The sequence below is a fragment of the Scyliorhinus torazame genome, chromosome 16 (assembly GCF_047496885.1).
Source record: "Scyliorhinus torazame isolate Kashiwa2021f chromosome 16, sScyTor2.1, whole genome shotgun sequence".
Classification (NCBI taxonomy): domain Eukaryota; kingdom Metazoa; phylum Chordata; class Chondrichthyes; order Carcharhiniformes; family Scyliorhinidae; genus Scyliorhinus; species Scyliorhinus torazame.
The window spans coordinates 25,183,176-25,204,992 of NC_092722.1; the positions used below are offsets into that span (position 1 = coordinate 25,183,176).

General features: G+C 42.4%; 1 long non-coding RNA gene across 1 annotated transcript in view; it reads right to left on the reverse strand.

The window, feature by feature from the left end:
• LOC140392632 (uncharacterized) overlaps positions 1–21,817 on the reverse strand; it is a 147,704-nt gene that overhangs the window by 31,778 nt on the left and 94,109 nt on the right. The window lies entirely within an intron of this gene.

Genomic DNA, 21,817 nt, shown 5'->3' on the forward strand with positions numbered 1-21,817 from the left:
AACTTTAACAAAATACACTGATCACAACATCAAGAACAATTGCAGTAAGGCATGAATTCCTTCTATTGAATTCAATATACTCATTATATTCTCTCAACATACAGTATAATTTATATTAAACACAAACATTGTATGTAAGCCAAGAGAGATAAGTGAAGTGGGGGGGCATCTTCAGCACAAAATGTACCCAGAAACTTGACACTGCAGAAGGCATTGTGCAATTTTCCCTCTGTTGGAGACTAGTTAGCAGGTCTCCACTCTGCAAGGTGCTCTTTATTGATGGAAGTACTGCATTGACGTCAGTGTCAGGATCCAGAGAACAGTTTCATAGAAAGCGACAGAGATTGACTTCTTTTTCTATTCTGGTGGCCAATCAGATGACATCCAAACCAGAAAACATCTGTAGCACCAGAATACACAAACAGGTTTCTATATTTCTGCTTTTGACATCAATAACATGTTTGTACAAATCATCATTTTTATTTTAGAATAAACATACATACAATGATGCACTTGGATTGATTGGCCAATTGAACACTCGAGACCACCCCCACCGCACAGTTACAGAACCAGCCTGCAGACAACTACCAATATTAACAACTTTGAGAAGAATAAGAGAGAATTATAACAAGGGCAAATACTGTTATTCACATGGAATGCAATATAGAGTGCAGATTAGTGCTGAGATTTTAAATTGGAACTGAAGGCCAATTCTCTCCCCTGTGTAGTTCCATTAGGAAAACAGTGTGATACTGTGGAAGGAAACGAACACATAAAATGCCCAACAAAGTTTGCTTCATTTATAATGGTTTGGGTTTTTTGTTAAATTATGCACATGAGCATATTTTGCAGTACAAAGAAGCCAGGAAAGAGAAAACATATTAGTGAACCACTTTAATGCATCTCAAAACGTATCAAATCACATAGATCTAATCATATTTTATAAATGTATTATTCTGTAAACATTACGCGAGGTAAGTTTTTTGAAACAGAACATATTTAATGAAACCTATAGAATGTATAAGGCACATTTTAAAAATCACTCCTTTTCACAATATCCAAAGACAAGTGTAGATGAGAATGCAAAATGCCATCGTCTCACTCCAAAGATCAGGATAGCCAATGCCAGCATTTCATAATTACTTACTTTCTTCAGGAAGGTTAACTTTATTCTGATTAAAGGTGTTCACCCAAAATGGGGAACTGGCTCTTATTTTAAAGATGTTGATGGACCTCCTGAACATTCCAGTAGTTTCAGTTTTTAAATTGTTGCTCAGATTAACCTGAAGAATGTGATCTGAAAAGTTCTTGCGACGTCTAGCAAGGTCTCATCCTGAACTGGGCAACACAGCCAATCTGTAAAGGATATGGGAAGAGAGCCAAAAGCAAAGCACAGCATTAGGGGACTGTAAACCATGTGGAGGAATTGGGGGCAACAGGCCAAGGAGCAGAGCACAGTGACAGGATATAGAATGGATTTTGAGAGACAGGGGCTTGATTGTTTTAATAGAATTTGTTTCCCTAGGTGATCTGATTTCTAATCAGGAAGCTGTATATCGAAGAAAAAAACTTGTCTGATTAAAAAATAGTTTGCGTTTTGACATGCATCAGTACAAGACTATATTAGGTTCTGTGGTAAACACTAGTTTTAATGTGCATTCTGGAAGTTGTTGTCTGAGGGTGATATGCATATGCAGTGACCAGAGCACATTGTGATTTCATGACCTAGTTGCTTTGTTCATTCAGCCAAGACAAGTCCAAGGTTTCAAAGAGTCGACCGACCTATACGGAAGAAATATTTTGGAGGTATTTCCAACGCAAAAGTATTAGCTTTACAGATAAATTAATTCCATTGAAAAATGCTCGACATATTAGGTTTTTATTTGGTTATTTTGCAATGGATCAGAAATCAAGATTGCATCTGAAGCCAGCTTATATCAAGTAAGTCAATTGGATCACTGTGCAACACCGTCCATTATCAGAGGTACATTTTAAAATTTAATCACCGAGTCGCTTGGCTTTTGCAGGTTTTGTCTTTCAAATCGAGACCTATACATCTGTCTGTATCAGAGCAAATCAGAATGGCTAATATAAATGAAAGCGTATATTTGATTCAGAGAAAACAGGATTGATGTTACACACATTTATTGTATTTAGTGTGTATGCGCACAGTAAACCTATGAATTTTCAATATATAAATATATATAGCCCATAGAAGGCTCAGGTAGCAATATGAACTTATGGACAACTCAAATGAAGTTCAGCTCTCGATTTTTAAAAATAACTCAAAACTCCACCCACGTAAATATGCAACACTGCTACAGCAAACAAAGAAGATGTGGCTATTGCAAAAATATATATTTTCGAATTTGTTTTTTCAAACTGGTATCAGCCAGAGTGGTGGTGTGGTGCTCATTGTCAAATTATACCTTGGGGTCACCCCTAAACTTCTGATATCTTCTTCTCCTTTGAGGACATGACATTATTCCAGCCCTCTTGTCTTTCATTGAAATCATCAATTGTCATCATCCTCACAGCCCATCACATACTTTTACCAACGTATTGTGCTCCTTTTCTCCCTCACCCTCTGCATTGAACATACCCTTATTCTCAGTGACTTCAATCTCCATCTGAACTTACCTTGCCGATGCTGATGCTCTCCCATCCTCTTTAAACAATGTAACTCAGAAGTGGACTGTAAACGCTTCAATAAGTACGTAAAAAGATGAGTGAAGACAAGTCCAAAACTGGAGAATTTATAATAGAGAACAAGGAGATGGCAGAGGAATTAATCAACTACTTTAGTTCTGTCTTCAAGGAGGAAGACACAAATAACTTCCCAGAAATGCTGGGAACTAACGGTCCAGTGAGAAGGAGGAATTGAAGGAAATTAGTATTGCTAAAAAAAGTGCTGGAGAAATTAATGGGACTGAAAGCCAATTAGTCCCCAGGACCTGATAATCTACATCCCAGGGTTCTAAAGGAGATGGCCAAAGAAATAGTAGATGTGTTGGCTTTTATCTTCCAAAATTCTGTATATTTTGGAACAGTCCTGGCAGATTGGAGGGTGGAAAATGTAACTCTGCTATTTAAAAAAAGGAGGGAGAAAACGGAATTACAGACTGGCCAGCACAACATCAGTAGTAGGGAAAATGCTAGACTCCATCATAAAGGATACAAACACAGGACACTTAAGAAAGTATTAATGGGATTAGACAAGTCAACATGCATTTATGAAAGGGGAATCATATTTGGCAAATCTAGAGGCTTTTTGAGAGTGCAACTAGTAAAATAGATATAGGTGAACCAGTGGATGTAGTGTATTAGAATTTTCAGAATGCTTTTGATAAATGCCACATAAAAGATTAGTGTGCAAAATTAATGCACATGTGAATGGGGTTAATGTTGGCATGGATTGAGAATTGGTGAGCAGACAGGAAACAGAGTGGGAATAAAGGGTCTTTTTTGATGTGACAGGTGGTGAATAGTAGGGTCCCACAGGGTCAGTGCTTGGGCCCCAGCTATTCACAATTTGGATGAGGGAACAAAATGTTATATTTCCAAGTTGGCTGATGCCACAAAACTTGGTGAGAATGTGAGTGGTGAGGAGGATGTGAAGAGGCTTCAAGGTGATTCAGACAAGTTGAGTGAGTGGGCAAATACATGACAGATGCAAGATAATATGGATAAATATGAAGTTACCACTTCAGACAGAGAAACAGAATGGCAGAGCATTATTTAAATGGTGATCAATTGGGATGTTTTTAAAAATTTATTAAAGTTTTTCAATTTTGCAAAATATTACAAAAAATTATAACTTTTACAAATTCACATATGCAACTCACAAGAAAAAAATACCAAAAAAAATACAAAATGACACAATCCACCTCCCCTCCCCGCCCCCCCCCCCCCCATTTCCTTAAAATCTGTTATGAAAGGCTGTCACCTCCGGTAGAATCCCTCAGTGTATTTGACCTTCTCAAGGTACAGAAACTCTATTAGGTCCCCTGACGACATTGAGACACTGGGCTGGGTTGGAGACCTCTAGCCCAGCAGAACTCGCCTCTGAGCAATCAATGAGGCAAAGGCAAGAACATCCACCCTTGTCTGCAGCCCCAGTGAGTCAGACACCCCAAATATGGCAACTAGAGGACAGTGCTCAATCAAATTCAACCTTTAGAATCACCAACATGGTGCTCAAGATAGAGACCAAAAGCTCACAAATTTGGGACAGGACCAGAACAAGTGTGTGTGTGTGTGTGTGTGTGTGTGTGATTGGCCAGGCCCCCAGGACACCGCTCCCACCTATCTCCAAGAAAAAAACACTCATCTTCGCCTCGGTCAGGTGCGCCCTAAACACTACCCTGAGCTGGAACAAGCCCAGCCTCACACATGAGGACATGGAGTTCACCTTGCGAAGGGCTTCATTCCACATCTCGTTATCTATTATGGGCCCCAGCTCCCCTTCCCACCTCGCTTTTACCCCCATCCACTTTTCCGTAAGACACGGGTGCAGCGCTTCAGGAAAAGTCAGGAAGGTCTTCCATACAAAATTCTGAACCTGGAGATTTCTAAATGCATTAAACCCCAAGGGCACGTGATCCCACCAACCTGTATTTCACCGTCAATTCCTCCAGACTGGCCAATCACCCTTCCAAAAAAAAGTCCCCTAACCTCTCCAGCCCTTTGCTGGAGCTTTGCGACTACACTGTGATCTGCACAGCAACACTGGTGACTCTGTCAGCTCCTCCTCCATTTTGCCTTTCATAGCGTAGGGTACTGTCCTCGGTCTGAAAAGGCGAGTAGCTGCCTGAGGATCCACAAATGATTTAACAGTGGTGCCCAGCAATGTACTCTGTTCATCCTTGAAAACCTCAGGGTATTTCTGAATGCCATCCTTTTTCATCTGTGTGCTCCATCTCACCCCAGTTCAACTGAATTTTCCTGAGCCAGTCATGACAGAGTGGACTAGGCCCATGCTTTTTAATCAACAGGAGCCATGCTCTGGCTTCTTGGGTGTCATGTGCAATGTCCACCTCTAAAACTCCAAGCAATGGTATAGTTTCGCTGGTGTATGCCCGAAGGAGAGTATGGTCTGGTGCCTGCTTAGAGCTCAAAATCTTCTGAAAGTCTCCTCACTTCTGACAATACGAAGGTTCCTGTGCCACCTCAATCTGGATTTACTGTCCATCAACCTCCAATGTAGCATAAGTATGCTCTACACACCCCTCACTCGTATTAAACATGTTGTAATAGTGCTCCTCTGCATGGTTTGAGCTTTCCGAGCGGTGCACCGTCAACAGAGGCTTCCTTGCATTTGAAGTTCCCTGCTGAGCCTTTGACTATCACTTAGTGGCCCGGTACTTCTTCAGTAAATGCCCTTATTGTTGCATTGGTGACAAACAGCTTCCATAAACTTACAATGATTTGCATAGTGTGATCCTCCACTGTCCTTACCTTTTTACTTGCAGCTTCTCTGTCTACTTGATGCACTGCACATGCCTGTGTGCCGCCATTAGACTTCGGAATATCTTTTGCGTTGCTGGCAACCATTTCCGTGCCCTGAGAAATTTCTAGAGCCTTCTTAAAATTAAGTGTGACTTCTCCCAGCAAACGCCGCTGAATGCTGTCCTCGTTAATGGGTGGCATGATGATTAGCACTGCTACATCAAAGCACCAGGGTCCCGGGTTCAATTCCGGCCTTGGTTGACTGCCTGTGTGGAGTTAGCATGTTCTCCCTGTGGCTGCCTGGGTTTCCTCACACAGTTCAAAGATGTGGTTAGGTGGTTTGGCCATGCTGAAATTGCCACTTAGTGTCCAAAGTTGTGCAGGATAGGTGGAGTTCCAGGTGTCCAGCAGGGGAGAAAGCCTAGGTGGTGTGCTCTTTCAAAGGTTCAATGCAGATTTGATGGGCTGAATGGTCTCCTTCTGCACTTAGGGGTTCTATGCATATTCTATGCCTAATGGCACAAACTAGTCTGCCACAAAGCATGTCTTCCAAAACTGCCCCAAACTCTCAATCCATAGAATCCCTACAGTGCAGGATGCCATTCGCCCCATTGAGTCTGCACCGATCCTCTGAAACAGCACCCACTCACCACACCCTATCCCCGTGATCTCACCTAACCCGCACATCTTTGGACACCAAGGGGCAATTCAGCATGGCCAATCCACCTAACCTGCACATCTTTGAACCGTGGGAGGAATCCAGAGGACCCGGGGGGGAACCCATGCAGACATGGGGAGAACGTGCAAGCCCCACACAGGCAGTCAGCCAAAGCCGGAATTGAACGCTGGGTCCCTGAGCTGATGCAATTAAGCAACAAAGTTAGCTACAGACTGTCCCGCCTTCTGAAAATGACTGTACAATTACTGACAGTTTATGGTTGTGGTGATTCTGAACGATTGTAACTAAATCTGCAAATGTAACTTCCCCGATTTCCATTGTGTAGCACTCAGGAGAACTGAGGGCTTTCTAGCCTCTCCTGCGATCACATTTGCCAAGATAAAGTTCCAATCTTTCCACATATTCAGTCCAGTTCTGATCTTTTCCAGAAATTCACCAATAAACCCCAACACAGCCATGGTGCTAACTTGTCTTCTGTCGGTAAACCTAGCAAAACTGTGTTGAACGTGCTGCAATTCGATTTCTTTTTATTCTCGTCGCCAAAAATATGAGGTAATTTGACCACAAAAGGGTAGTCGAAAACACAATGAGTTAATCTTCTTTAATATATGTATATAAGAAGTTTAAAATACAATATGGACTCAAAAACAGGAGAACAGGAGCTACAACCTAAACATCGAAATAACAGTAATGGAATAAAATTAGAACTAATGGCGGTTAAATGTGAATATACAGAGGAAACAACAACAACTAATGATGTCACAGCACTTACAGATGAGATCAGCAATGAATTTAAATAAGAGGCTGCATAATCACAACACTAACAGATATGTTACAATTTATTGTAAAAGAACTAAACTAAGTTCTTTTTTTTTTAAACTAAAGAATTAAACTAAGAACTGGAGATGACCTTTGCCATCAGAAGTAACTGGACATTTGCATTTGTTGGTGTTACAAGCAATCTAAAGCTAATAAACTTCAAAACTAAAACCTAATCTATGAAAAAGAGAATGCACAACCTCAGCACTATTGCTGCTACTTTGTTGCTTGGCAACCTCCATAAATCTGTCTGCAGGCACAGAAGATGTACTTTATTTTACTCTCTTAGTATCTTGCAAAGTCTCATACCGATCTCCATGCAGGTTTGGTATTAGAAGCAGAGTTCCAGGAATGCAACCTCCAATGCTCAGTTGGTCTTGACAACAGCCAAAGTTTACATTGCCTCCAGTAGATGTCCTCAACATCCATCAGCCATTCTGCAGAAGGCAATCGCAAACCACTGCACTACTTTGCCGAGCACAATCATGGACCAATCCAATGAATGTCCATGATTGCCAACACCCTCTTAGTGCACAGTACCTGAAGGAGGAAGAGATATTTAATATATTTATTCATTCAATGGATTTTGGCATTGCTGGCATTTATTGTCCATCCCTAATTGCCCTTAACTGAGAGGTTTGATAGGTCATTTCAGTGGGCAGTTAAGGGTCAACCACATTTGTGTGGCTTTGGACTCTCATACAAGCAAGTCTAGGTAACGACAGCAAATGTTCTTCCCTAAAAAGATATTAGTGAACCTGATGGGTTTCTATGATAATCTGGTAGTATCAAGTTGCTATTACGGATAACAACTGAATTTGAGTTCTCCAGCTGCTATGGTGGGATTTGAATTCCCGTCCCTAGTCCAAGCTTCTGGATTACTAGTCCGGTAACATAGCCGTTGTGCTGCAATTTCCTTCCACATTTAAAAAAATGACTGGCTACTTTTGAAACATGCTCCTGTGCTGACAAGGAGTTAGCTTGAAGGATCTGATGGGATTTTGTTTCAATTGCCATAATAAATCTGGCTAAGTTATGGGTTTTAATACAGCACTAACTTAAAATTGCGTGCCTGGATCCTGTTCTGTATCAACTGTGATTGAAACCATAATGGAAATAACAAACACTCCTACATCAGGTCCAATATGGTGAAATGCAAACTTCTATCCAGGGTTTACAAACCTTTATTTGTGGGGTGGGCACCTGGAAATACGAACACATCCTTTTTTTCAAAAAATCTTTTAATTCTTCACTTTTTCCTCATTTTCATCAAACAAACAACAAAAGAAAAACAAACAAAGCAACAATCCCCCAAAACCTCCCCATCAATATACAGTCTCATACATCAACTCGTACATTCCAAACATCAACTCGTACATTCCAAAAATAAGTTAACAACCCTTTCCCCACCAGGGTTCAATGGCAACAAGTTCCTGAAAGTGCATGATAAACAGTCCCCATGAATTGTAGAATGGGATCAGAGGTGAGATGGTAAGATGGATACAGAACTGGCTCGGTCATAGCAGTAGAAGGGTGTTTTTCTAAATGGAAGATTGTGACTAGTGGTGTTCCACAGGGATCGGTGCTGGGGTCTCTGGTGTTTGTAGTATACAGCACGGTAGCATTGTGGATAGCACAATTGCTTCACAGCTCCAGGGTCCCAGGTTCGATTCCGCCTTGGGTCACTGTCTGTGTGGAGTCTGCACATCCTCCCCGTGTGTGTGTGGGTTTCCTCCGGGTGCTCCGGTTTCCTCCCACAGTCCAAAGATGTGCAGGTTAGGTGAATTGGCCATGATAAATTTCCCTTAGTCTCCAAAATTGCCCTTAGTGTTGGGTGGGTTTACTGGGTTATGGGGATAGGGTGGCGGTGTTGACCTTGGGTAGGGAAGAGCCGGTGCAGACTCGATGGGCCGGATGGCCTCCTTCTGCACTGTAAATTCTATAAATTATAGGGTTATGGAAGGGGGGGTTCAAAAGGCATCTTGACAAACACATGGATAGGATGGGTATGGAGGGATACTGCACAAGGTAGTGCTGAGGATTTTGGCAAAGGTTGGTATCGTGACCGGTACAGGCTTGGATGGCCGAAGAGCCTGTTCCTGTGCTGTATTGTTCTTTCTCATTTACTCTAACCCCTTCTTCGTCCCGTCCCCCCCCACTTAGCTCAAATGTCACCTTCTCCAGGCTCAAGAATTACAGGAGGACCCCCCGCAACGCCGAGGTACAGGGTGACCACCACCCAGCAGGGCCCGCCTCTGGACAATCAGTGAGGAGCAGGCTAAAACATGTGCCCCCAAACCAGCCTGCAGCTCGGGTCGGCCCAACACCCCGAAAATGGCCTCTAGGCGACCCGGTTCCAAGTCCACATGTAGTACCCCCGAGATGATGCTAAAGACCTCCCTCCAATACCTCTCCAACTTCGGGCAGGACGAAAACATATGTACATGGTTGGTGGGGCCCTTTGCGCACCACTCAGACATCCCCCGCCCCTCAAAGAGCCGACTCGCTTTCGCGAGGTGCACCCTATATATGCTTGTGAAATTGTACCTACAGAGCCCCACCCACCCATTATCCCACGCCACCTGCATGCCCACCTTAAGTGGGTTGCCGCCCTGCAAAATTGCAGCGCCCCCCACTCCTGGCTGGGGCACCACAAAATACTCACTGTTTTCTAAATTTAGTTTATACCCTGAAAACGACCCGAATCTTTGGAGAAGTCCCATTATGATCCCCACCGACGTACTTGTACAAGGACGGACAGGTGCACACACACACAACTTTGGTTTAGGCCTCAATGACCAATGAGCCCTATCCAGTTCATACCGGGAGGGATCATCCCCCTCCTCCAGCAGCTCTGCCAACATCTTTGCGAAGTACTCAGTAGGCCTCAGGCCCGACACTCCTTCGGGCAGATCCACAATTCTTACATTCTGCCGCCTAGAACCTATTCTCCAGGTCCTCCACCTTCGCTCTCAGTCCTTTGTTGGCCTCTACCGCCCTCCGCAGCTCCTCACCCATTGAGATGAACTGCTCGCTGTGCTGCAACAAAGCCTCCTCCACCCTTCCAGCTTCTCTGGTTGCTCCTGCACCTCGGTCAATGTCTTTGACACTGCCACCTTCACTGGAGCAATCATAATAATAATCTTTGTTGTCACAAAGTGTCCCTTTAAGAAGTGTTTTGTCTTATCACATGGCTTTAGTGATGTCATTGTGTGGGTGGAGCTGGGCTGTGGCTCTATGAGTTTTTACTTTCGTTTTGAGAGCTGGTTTTGGCTCTGAGTTTTTACTTTCGTTTTCACATTTGGCTGTTGTAGACTCAAACAGATAAGTATTTTGGCCTGTCTCACTATTTTTAATTGTAAAGAGTTAGTCCAAAGAAGAAACCCAATGATTATAGTTACCTGTTGATTTGGTAAAAAGGGGTTTTTGGTTTATTGGATCTAGTTATCAAATTGGAACAGTTAAGGGAGAATTCACTAAGGATTATACATAGATTACTGTAGTTGTGTGGGGGCTTTATGTTTGTTGTTGATAATTCTTATTGTATGTGTTTATACAGATGTTTACTAAATTTGTAGAATAAAGCTTGTTTTTTGATTAAAAACGCCTAAGAACTGTTGAGTAACACCAGAAAGGCAGGCTCTTGTGCTCATCATAACCAAAATCAATAAACAGTTATAAATCAGGTGAACTCCATAATATACTTTGGTGTCTTCTAAACCCTGGCCCATAACACAAGTCGGCTTACATTAACACTGCAATGAAGTTACTGTGAAAATCCCCTAGTCACCATATTCCGGCGCCTGTTTGGGTACACAGAGGAAGAATTCAGAATGTCTAAATTACCTAACAGCATGTCTTTAGGGACTTGTGGGAGGAAACCAGAGCACCCAATCGCCTTTTCCACCAATTGCTTCATTGCTGCCATCATTTCCTTCCTCATCATCTCATGTGCTTGGCAAACTGCTTCTCAAACTCCCCGCCCATCACCTTGGTCATCTTCTCCACTGTGAAGAGCCCATCCCCAGCCAGCAATCCAGCCTCCGTCATCTTTCCTGCTGCCAGGTTGACCCGCTCACTCGACAGCGAACCTTTGCTTGCCCCCTTCTTCCCAACGACTTTCTTCTGGTTTTTAGACATCAACCTCCTTCCTTGTGTCTTCCTGCACCTGCTCATCCAAAAATTGCACCCAGGACCGGGTATTACATTCCAAAAAGCCAAGCCTTGGGCAGGAGCTACCAAACGTGCAACTTCCATCTACATGCCGCCACCTGAAGTCTCCGTTAACAAACTCCAGTACACCCCACTGTTCTAATTTGCAAAACAGAAAACAATGCTTTTGCAGAATCTTTTTTTTTTTATGTAGCAAAAGCACTGCTGCTTACAGCGCCAAGGATCTGTGTTGAATTCTGGCTCCGGGTCACTATCTGTGTGGAATTTCTACCTTCTCCGTGTGTCTTAGTGGGTCTCACCCCGATAACTCAAAAAGATGTGCAGGTTAGGTGGATTGGCCACGCTAAATTGACTCTTAATTGGAAAAAAAGAATTGGGTACTCTAAAAAATTTTTTTAAATGTAGCACCAGAAGCAATGTGCAAGCAAGGCAGGAAAAATCATAAAAACTGAAATCTGATTAAATCTGGGAGCCCCATGTGATTAGCACTGCTGCCTCACAGCACCAGGGACCTGGGTTTGATTCCAACTTCGGCGACTGTCTGTGTGGAGTTTGTACATTCTTCCCATGTCTCCGTGAGTTCCTCCAGGTGCTCCGGTTTCCCCTCTCAGTCCAAAGATGTGCAGGTTAGGTGGATTGGCCATGAAAAATTACCCCTTGGTGCCCAAAGGTGAAGCGGGGTTATGAGGAATGGGCGGGGAGCTGGGCCTAGGTAGGGTGCTCTTTCAGAGGTTGGTGCAGACCTGATGGGTGGAATGGCCTCCTTCTGTACTGTTGGGATTCTATGATTCACTCTTCCCTGACCCAATAGTGTACCTCAGAACAAGGATCTCTGTTATGGGCCTCCAGTCCCACAGGAGCCAGATTGGGACAACCTGAACTAATAAATCACAGGACAGTTCCAGCTAGCAGAGGGGAAACTTTTCTCCCAACGGTCTGGGTTAGGCCAGAATTAAAAGTGAAAGGCCAGTGGCTAATTCACTGGAATACATTTCTGAAGCAACAATACAGTTTAAATATATAAAATTGAACTTCCTTATTTTACCTTGTTGCTTAAATGTCACCAAATTATTGAAACTAGTAACATTTGTCATGCTTACATCCCAGTCCGCTTTTCTCTAACTGTATACAACTTGATTTCCCCCCTTGCCTGTGTTTCCTCCAAATATCTTCATTTCCTTTACATTCAGAAATCAGTTGTTAGTCCATGCACCAACTGAATACTGAAAACAGTTATGTCAATTGCAAAGTAAAATTTAAAAAAGGTTAAGATTACATCCAATAAGTTTCTTCAGTTGATCAACACCAAGTAGAGACCACAAACCAAAAAGGTCACAGGTTTGGTTTGTGGTCTGTGCTAAGTTACCTGATCAAAGACAATGAGGGTGTAACATTTTGCATCGCCACCCCTGAAATAATGAGGAAAAAGACAACAAAAGGGACACAAATTGTTTGCTGGCAGCAGTTATGGAAGTACATGTCTACAAATAACAAGACTTGACTTGTTATGATGCACCTTGTAGTTGAATAGCTTGTTAACACTTCTTTAAGGCTTATACATTAATAAAGGCAACATCAGAAACGAGCTGAAAGGCAAAAGGCAACAGTTAAACTGCCCACAGCAAAGATTCAATCCCCTCAGGGAGGATACAGAAGGAAGAAATTAGGCAAGAAGAACCGGTTATGAATGGGTAAATAAATTACCCATAATGTAAACAATTAGTGATGAATGCATCTTTCCACTCAAGTCACTGACTGAAAAATGTTGCTAATTGTCCCGTCCTTTCCCACCCCCATGCCCTGAAGACACTGGGCGGGATTCTCTCTTGCCACGCCATATGGGACAATCGCCGCTCGCGCCATTTTTTCCGCGGTGCTGGTCCGACGCCGGCAGGAGATTCTCCGAGAAGCGGAGAATCGGCGCCATTTGCGCCGGCGCGTTGCCGGTCGCGGGCCACTGTCCGCGGCCGGGCCGCCGATTTGCCGGCCTTGATGGGCCGAGCGGAAACGGCAGAGTCCCGCCGGCGCCATTCACACTTGCACGCAGCCGGCGGGAACTCTGCTCATAGGGTCGGGGGGCGGTCTGTGTGGCGGGGGAAAGCGCTCCTTTGCCGGGGGGGGCCTCCGATGGGGTCTGGCCCGCGAACGGGGCCCACCGATCGGCAGGCCAGCCTATTTTATTACACGGCCGGCCCCTGAACCCCCACGCCATGTTGCGTCGGGACCGGCGCATTGAGGAAGTCCCTCGCGGGTTGGCACGGCCCAACTGCGCATGCGTGGGTTGGCGCGGCACCACTGCGCATGCGTGGGTTGGCGCGGCACCACTGCGCATGCGTGGGTTGGCGCGGCACCACTGCGCATGCGTGGGTTGGCGCGGCACCACTGCGCATGCGCGGGTTGGCGCCGGGAAGGGAGGCTAGAGCGGCGTGAACCGCTCCAGTGCCGTGCATAGGGCCCATAGGGGGCCAGAATCGGTAGTGCCCGCGCCCGTTTCGAGCCGTCGTGAAACCGTTCATGGCGGCGCAAACACACTGCCTCCATTTTGGAGAATCCCGCCCACTGTCTTTTGCTGAAATACAGTTCCACGAGTGCCGCAGCTCTCTCGTACTTCATCTACCTGGTCATTCCGCAGATGGAAAACAAGTCAACAAAGATCATGACTATTCCACAGAGAGCCATATAATTAAGCCCATTGTTGCTGCTCACCGAACAGGCACATGCAATTCCCAGCACGAGTCACTGGATTAAGAGCTGGACTCTTTGCTGATATTTTTTCTCTTGCATAGGCCACTGTAGCCAATAATATCCCAAATGCTGCCCTATATATAATCAGCTAGCTCAGCAGAGACCAGGAATTAAATGGATCAGTGTGGCTCAGCGACAAGGCCTTCACCACCAAGATCCTGACTCAAATGCATTTAATATGAATGCCACCTCTGTTTTTTGAATTTTTACCCTTGTATTCTTGACTCCATTGATATACCTCTAGGCTTGATTTAGTCACATCATCTCAAGCCTCAAAATAATCAAGTCAACCATTTAGTCTCAAAATCTCCTCCTCCTCGAACTCAAACCTCACACTTTCAAGCCCTGCAACTAACGCAGACTTAATACTTTTCAATTAACTTGATTGTCAAAGTCAATTGTTCTGTAATTGACTTCAACCCTTTTGCCACTGTTAAGTAGTATATCGAAATAGTTTCAAATTTTTCAAACTTTCTTTAGAGATTGCAATAAATATTTAAATCAAATGTAATCTCATGTTGTTAATGAATATGCTGATAGAAGTTACTATGCCAGAGGTTGGCAAGCTGCAGTTTTCTTATAATTACAGTAAAACATCATTTTATGCATCTGTGGAAAAGACAGCACTCCATGAGCACCAGAGATGAAAACCTCCATTTCCCAACTCAGCTGTATTACTTTGCAAGTGAAACACAAAACATGCTGGCCCTCGAATAACATTATGTTTATGCCATCATCTCCAATCATTTATTAATTTTCTGCTCTCAAGCTGCCAATTTGTTCCCGCCTCTTATAAAATGTTCCAATGCCAATGATCATTTTCTCAATTAATCAAAAAACCATGCATTTGTTTTTCTGGTTACGTTTGTGGGGCTCAGTTAGCTAGTGTATGTTGAGAACGATGCCAGCAGCACGGGTTCAATTCTCACACTGGCAGGGGTAATCAATGAGGGCCTGCCTCCTTGGAATGGTGCCCCGCAAACTATATAACCACTTGTCTCACTCTCACAGAGAGAGATGCATATGGTCCCACCTTACCTTACCTCTGGTTAAGATTAACAATTAAGGAGATGATAAACCCAAGTGGCAACTTTTCAAACATTTTCTAAATGCACAGGAGTTTAAATAAACAACACAAATTCAATATCAAGAGATGAATCTGTGCAATAACCCCAATGCAAATAATGTGATTTATCACTTGTATTAGAATCTCCAATTATGGCCAGCTACTTTTATACCGGGTTTTGTGAAGTTACTCAAACTCCAGCTCCCAATGTAAAAACCTTGCACAGCTGGTAATAACCCAGAGTAAATATATCAGATTGTATAGAAAGATGCTTTAAAAAATTATAGTCTTCCTGTTTTCTTGCAGCCAACAAGTTCTTATCTGCATGAGACCCAACATTTCTGCGGGCGTAGCATGGAAATGCCATCCTTTTTAATCAACATCATTTGATTCAATTAAATGAAGTTTTCTCACAATCAAATGAAGTTTAAAAGCCAAAACAGCAAAGTTTTAATTGCTCAAGAATAACACTTGGCCTTTTCAGCCGTGTTAGACTTGTAAACACACCATTCATAAAATCTTTGTTCAGCACCTACATGTCCATGTGAAATTAATAAATTTATTTAGAGGCAGTCTGAACTGAAGAATATAATTTTAGAAAAAAAAAACAGCAGACTGCGTCAGAGGGTTTGCTGTTTAATCATGAGTGTCAGAGTGCAAGGTAGGAAAAGTTGTGTATTTTGTTCGCAGAGTACGTGCAATTCTGGCAAAGTATTTTTGTTATTAATTGAGTGTCGTTAGTAGCCTTGAGAAGGTGGCGATTCACATTCCGCAAAAACCTTTGCATTCCATGCAGTTATGATGCATTCCATGCAATAATGGTGCTCCCACAATGGTGTTAATTATTGAATTTCCTGATTTCGAGTTAGCAATAATAAAGGAATGGCAATGGTTGGGGATACAGAAGGTGATGATTTTCCTGGATCTGACTTCTTTTATCCATCTACGACCAAGAAGGTCAAGCAGGAAGAACATCTCTTACAGAAGGTGTGCACTACAGGCACAACTTCTCATATCGTAAAAGATACTGTAAGAAGATTGATAGAAGTGTGTCCCTTTTTTTTTTATTCATCAACCCAACCCACCCACCTTCTCATATCGTTCAAAGTCTTCTCTCCAGAAACACAGCTGATTGACTCTTGAAACCAATAAGAAAACCAATGACAATCAAAACAAAGGATGTGTTAATTTACAAGTTTTGTAATCAGGATATATACATCCAAGTACATAATTGAGCCAGTGGTGAAGATGCTGAATGTTTCGGTTTTCCATAGGTAATTTAAAAAACGAACAGGACATTTACTTATGTTAGTTATCATAATACAACACACATGGATTTAGCAAGAAAGATCCAATATGACAGACGTTGGTCTTAACTTCTAAAACAAGGTCCCACCAACAAAATGTGGTGTGCACCATTTGGCAATTAAAAAATATAAAATTCTCTCTGAACCTGGATTTTTTTTAATTGGCAAGATCTTTCATGTATAGAGATGCTCATTTTACTTAAATAAAGAGGAATGTTGCGCACGAGTACAGTAACTTACAATACCACAAAAGATCAGTCCAGTACCAATTTATGGTCCATATGCATTTTTCATGGTACAGTCAAGCACATCAACTTGGTGAAAAGGGGTCAGCGTGACAGGTCTTTTGCATCAGTGAATTACGAAATTCCAACATCACTGTCCAGTTTTAGAACAGTAATAAGTCTTACAACAGTAGGTTAAAGTACAACAGGTTTGTTTCAAATCACTAGCTTTCGGAGCACTGCTCCTTCCTCAGGTGAATCCTTCCTCGGGTGAAGGGGCAGTGCTCCGAAAGCTAGTGATTTGAAACAAACCTGTTGGACATTAACCTGGTGTTGTAAGACTTCTTACTGTGCTTACCCCAGTCCGACGCCGGCATCTCCACATCATAGTTTTAGAACAGTCAGAGTATGGAATCATCTGTATGATCAGAGATTCAATATAATGCGTCAAGAGTGTGGTCACCACAATGACATAAAGGAATTGTAGAGATAGCACAGTGTGGTCCTTGGTAACGGGAGGATACTAGAAGAGCAATGTTCAAACAAAGGCACACAACTTACAAGTTTGACTTTTCGTTACCATGCACTGCTATTTTTAAATAGGCCATTTGGAAAATCAAGAGAACAGAAAGACTCTCAGATCCCACACACCATCATAGGAACATAGGCATTAGGAGCTGAAGTAGACAACTTAGCCCTTTGAGCCTCCTCCACCATTCAATCAGATCATGGTTGATCTATTCCTGGTCTCAAAGCCACCTCCCTATCTGTTCCCCATATCCCTTTTCCCATTTTTAACAGAAATATATCTATTTCCCGCTTGAAAGCATTTAATGATTCGGACTCCACCGCACTATGGGATAGCGAGTTCCACAAATTCACCACCCTCTGCGAGAAGTAGTGCCTCCTCATCTCAAGTTTCAAATCTACCGCCTCTGAACCTATATCTGTGACATTTTGTTCTAGATTGCCCCACAAGGGGGAACATTTCATCTACATTTACTTTATCAATCCCTTTTAGTATTTTATATACCTCGATCAGATCCCCACTCATCCTTCTAAACTCCAGCAAGTATAAGCGCAATCTGTTTAACCTCTCCTCATGCGACGACCCCTTCATCCTGGAATCAATCTGGTGTACCTCCCCTGAACTGCCTCCAATGCCACCACATCCTACCTCAAATAAGGAGACCAAAACTGGACACAATCCTCCAGGTGTGGCCTCACCAATTGCAATAACACCTCTCCACTTTTATACTCCAATCCTTTTGCAAAAAACACTATCATTCCATTTGCCTTTCTTATTACATTTTCTATCTGCATACAAATTTTCTGTGATTCAAGAACTAAGACATCCAGATCCCGCTGCCCAGACATATCTTGAATTGGCTTTCCATTTAGATAATAATTTGCCTTTCTATTTTTTCGGCCAAAATGGATAACCTCACACTTATCCACATTAAACTCCATCTGCTAAATTTTGGCTCAATCTCCCGCCTATCTATATCCGTCTGTAAAATCTGTATTTCCTCTTCATTGTCTGCTTTCCAACCTATTTTAGTATCACCTGCAAATTTTCCTATGTTACACTCTGTCCCTGCTTGCAGATCATTTACATAGATTACAAACAGTTGAGGTCCAAGGACTGAACCCGGTGGCAACCCACTAGTCACAGTTCACCAGCCAGAGAAGGACCCATTTAACCTGACCCTCTGCTTTGTCAGTCAGACAATCCTCAATCCAATTTAGTATTCTACCCCCAACCCCCTGCGATCTCACCTTCGGGATCAATGTTTTATGTGGCACCTTGTCAAACACATATCGTAAGAGTTGAATTTGTCCCTTTCTCGTGACAAAATGCTGGCAGATGGAGTACTCTTTACTGATCAACAATTCACTATTAGTCCCCAAACACCTAATCAACATAGAATCCCAATGGTGAAAGTGCATCGCTGAATCTGGTACAAGTATCATCACCATCACAGCAATAGTGTGCGTGTATTTGAATAGAATCATACAATATCTACTATTAAAAAAATTTAAAATCTTCTTTATATGTCGTGGCATCTTTCAAGAAACAACTGCTAAATTTCTGTACCTTGCAATTGGAATAGCCAAAGATCAAATTCTTGAGGGAATTCTGAAGTGGTAGAAATTCTCTTCACCTTAACGACAGATGATTATCATATGGAGGCTGAAGATTCATGCTAGACCTATGCTGAACTTTCCTCAGTTTGTGATCATAACTTACAAAAGCCACCACCAGAAAAGAGGTGGACTCAAGGCTACCTGTAGCAAAATTAAAGACTTTTTAGTATCCCAAAGTACTCTTGTTCTTAATTTAGAGCTTCCAAATTCAAAGCAGAGGCATTCTAGGAAGTACTAGAATGAAGTTGATTAGCAGGGTCTATTACCATTGTTCAGCTGTACCACCAATTGAATGGACATAAAACAAAGTAGGTATCAGAAGATGCTACATACTCCTTTATTTGGATACAGGTATGGATTGTGGCTAAAAAAAAAAGTGGCTAAAAAAAAATGTTTTTAAAGTGTAGGCTGACCGAGTCCAGAGCAAATCTGTATTAAAAGGTACACATATGTACAGTATAGTGATTTATTCAACAGGTGGCCTAGTAAAGTACAATAGCTTTGTCTTGCTAAGTTTGTATATTTGCTGACATGTAAACTAAATTTTACATATAGTCTACTTGCTTTCTTATATCTAAAATGGTTGCATCGTCTGATTCACGGCTAGCTAGATCTGGACATGAATTTTGCATCTAGCTTATGAGCTGAGTAAGGAAGTGTGTCAGCAAGAATTATTTTGCTACAGACTTTGACGATAAAATTCAAGATTCCACAGCCCCCTCCTTTGAGAACTTCATGAAACAGTCATCTTGATTTTGTAGACTGATCTTCAATAAATATGAACAAAATGTGTACGATTAACAAAAGAGCATTATTATTTTGATGTACAAAATAATTAAGGGGGTTGAAATTCAAGGTCTTTGTGTCTCCATAGGTCTTAATGGAATTCCGAAGATTGTTTAGACAAAAGGATTCCTTGAATAATATTTACATTTTTTTTCAAACTCTTGAGATGCATGGTTCAAAATTGAGACTACAATAACCGGAGAACATTGAGCTTGAACTATGTACTTTCAAATAATGTTTATACGTCTCATTGTATATTAAGTGCACATAAATCTATGATTTTTAACCTACAAAATCTGATTCACTATATAATGCACTCAGATTGAAGATATAATGGAAATCCCATCTACATTCCTGTCTGCAATTTGCCATAATCAGATTTAATTGTTAGACCTTTGTTAGGTTATCTCTGCCAGGGGAGAAAGCAAAAGACATAATTCAGAACTTCAATTATGTTTGTCCATTCGTGGAATCCCACCAGCCATTTGAATAGGAAAATGGTTAAAAATCAAATCTTTTTCACATTGAAAAAGAACAAAGGATAAGAAGTAAAAGATACAAATTGCAGTTGATTTCTTTCCATCTAAACTGACTTGTGTATTGTTTGCTTGTAAGGTTAATAAAGTTTTGCAGCATTCTTTGACACTTCTATTTAAAGATACAAATCTACTGCCCTGGCATTGATTAACAGTTGTCATTGCTCTGCTTGAATTGTAATCAATAGAATATATACATGCTAGTGCGCTAACCAAGGGCAACAATTCATTCTGCTTCTGCGACTTTGCAGCTTGCCAACTCATTAGTGCGGTTCCAAATGGAATACTTAATTAAAATATTACTAACCATCTCTGAAATGAACTGGCATAAAGGGACACAATACTGCATGCGACAGATTTTGAGTTCTAATATTAAGATTATCAGAGGAAAATACTGAAGAATGTCTCGAAGATTATTTTTAAATAAAAGAGCATAAGATACAAAAGGATGGTAGATAAGATGAAAGGCTCTCTCTCTCCTGTCCTATGTTTTATTCTTTTTTTCTTCATATTGGCAGTTGGGTTCAGTCACTGGAAACGCATCATGTCAGCAAATTGCTCACTGAAAACATGACGTGTTAACAGGTCGGTATAATTCGAACATTCTATTCCCATTGGCCTATAGATTCATCCCTCTGCGAAAGATTATATCAGTCGGGAACACTTCATTAAAAAAGCAATTTTACCTAAACTACAACAGACATTGTTATGTGTCCTACCCTGCAGAATAGAAGTGAAGGCAATTCATACCCTTGTCGGTGGGTCAACCAGAAATCACTGCAGACTTGAATGCTCACGAATATCAATCTGTTTTATCAAAAACACCTACAGCTCTTTAAAAATTCTCTTTTTACAAAAATGTAGCTTTTTATTATCACGACAAAAATATTGATTTTTCATACAAATTTTCAGCAACAATAATCAAATACTTTTAAAACTTTAGCAACTCTAATCGAAATAAAGACTGTGTTAGACATAATCTTATTAATTATCTGAAGTCGAAGCACATTTTACCCATCAAATATCGGACTTCAGATACCCTTATAATTCGGCTCAAGGAGAGTTGCTTGACAGAAGTGATTGCTCATTAGCTAAACATGGTCATGTCCCCACCTGGGGGGGGGGGGGGGGGGGGGGGGGGGGGGAGACACCTAGAAATGATCATCTCCCTGGATGCTGGAAGGCCTTCAACCAGGTGGAGTGGAAGTACCTCGTTGAGGTAATGGAACAGTTTGGGTTTGGGCCAATGTTCAACTCATGGGTGAAACTGCTGTAGAGCGCTCCCGTAGCAAGCATACGGACAAACGGCAGCAGCTCAGGCTATTTCTGGCTACACAGAGGCACGAGGTAGGGATGCCCGTTGTCCCCCTTGCTGTTCGCTCTGGCAATTGAACCACTGGCCTTTGTGCTCAGATCAGCGGAGAGGTGGAGGGCCATTCAGAGAGGAGACAGGGAGCGCAGAATCTCTCTCTTTGCGGATGACCTGCTCCTCCACGTCACAAACCCTTTAGCCAGCATGGGTAAGATAATAGAACTACCAAGGGAGTTTGGAGCCTTCTCGGGATACAAACTCAGCCTGAGCAAGAGCAAAATCTTCCCGGTGAACCCCCGGGGGGAGAAGCAGAGCTGGGAACGCTGCCGTTCAAACTGGCCCAAACCTAATTCCAATAACTGGGGATCCAGATAGCCCACAACTGGACCCGGCTCTGCAAATGGAACTTGTCTAGCCTGGTGGTGGAGGAGAAGAGGGACCTGTGGACATGGGACTCACTCCCACTCTCCTTGGCGGGGAGAGTGCAAGTGAACATTTTGCCAAGGTTCCTCTTCATATGGAGATCACTCCCAATCTTCATCCCCAATTCCTTCTTCACCAAGGTGGACAAACT